The 445-nt window shown below is 42.0% G+C and overlaps 1 pseudogene; it reads left to right on the top strand.

Annotated features, from left to right (window-relative positions):
- Positions 1 to 445, top strand: part of LOC101584152 — a 31,236-nt pseudogene that overhangs the window by 17,294 nt on the left and 13,497 nt on the right.

Raw genomic sequence — 445 nt, forward strand, 5'->3', positions numbered from 1 at the left:
GCCCTAGCCTTTCAAGGTCAGTGAAGACTCAGGACATAGGGGAACCTATACTGTAACATCATGTAACTTAGTTGTGTCCCAAATTTCTTGATCAAGAAGATTATGAGGCCACAGAGCAATGTGATTGATGAGGTAGAGTGTGCCTAAGGAGAGTCACATGGAGAGAAAACATTCTCTCAGGTTTTCACAGAGAGCAAATTGGTCAAGCAATGGCCATGGCTCATCCACATGGCTGACACTGACAAACGATCTGCAAATTGTAGTAGAGGGTTATAGGATAAATCTTGAGGGGACTTGACTGACCTTATCAGATAAGACAGTTATGTTTCTTCTTATATAGGTCTTGCTTTATCTTGGTCTTTAACCATCCAGCAGAAAAGTATGAAAATGAGGTATAAAAAGTAAAGCCATGGGCTGGTGAGATGGCTCAGTGGTCTAAAGCACC

The sequence above is a fragment of the Octodon degus genome, unplaced genomic scaffold (genome assembly GCF_000260255.1).
Source record: "Octodon degus isolate 3935 unplaced genomic scaffold, OctDeg1.0 scaffold00302, whole genome shotgun sequence".
NCBI classification, from domain to species: Eukaryota; Metazoa; Chordata; class Mammalia; order Rodentia; family Octodontidae; genus Octodon; species Octodon degus.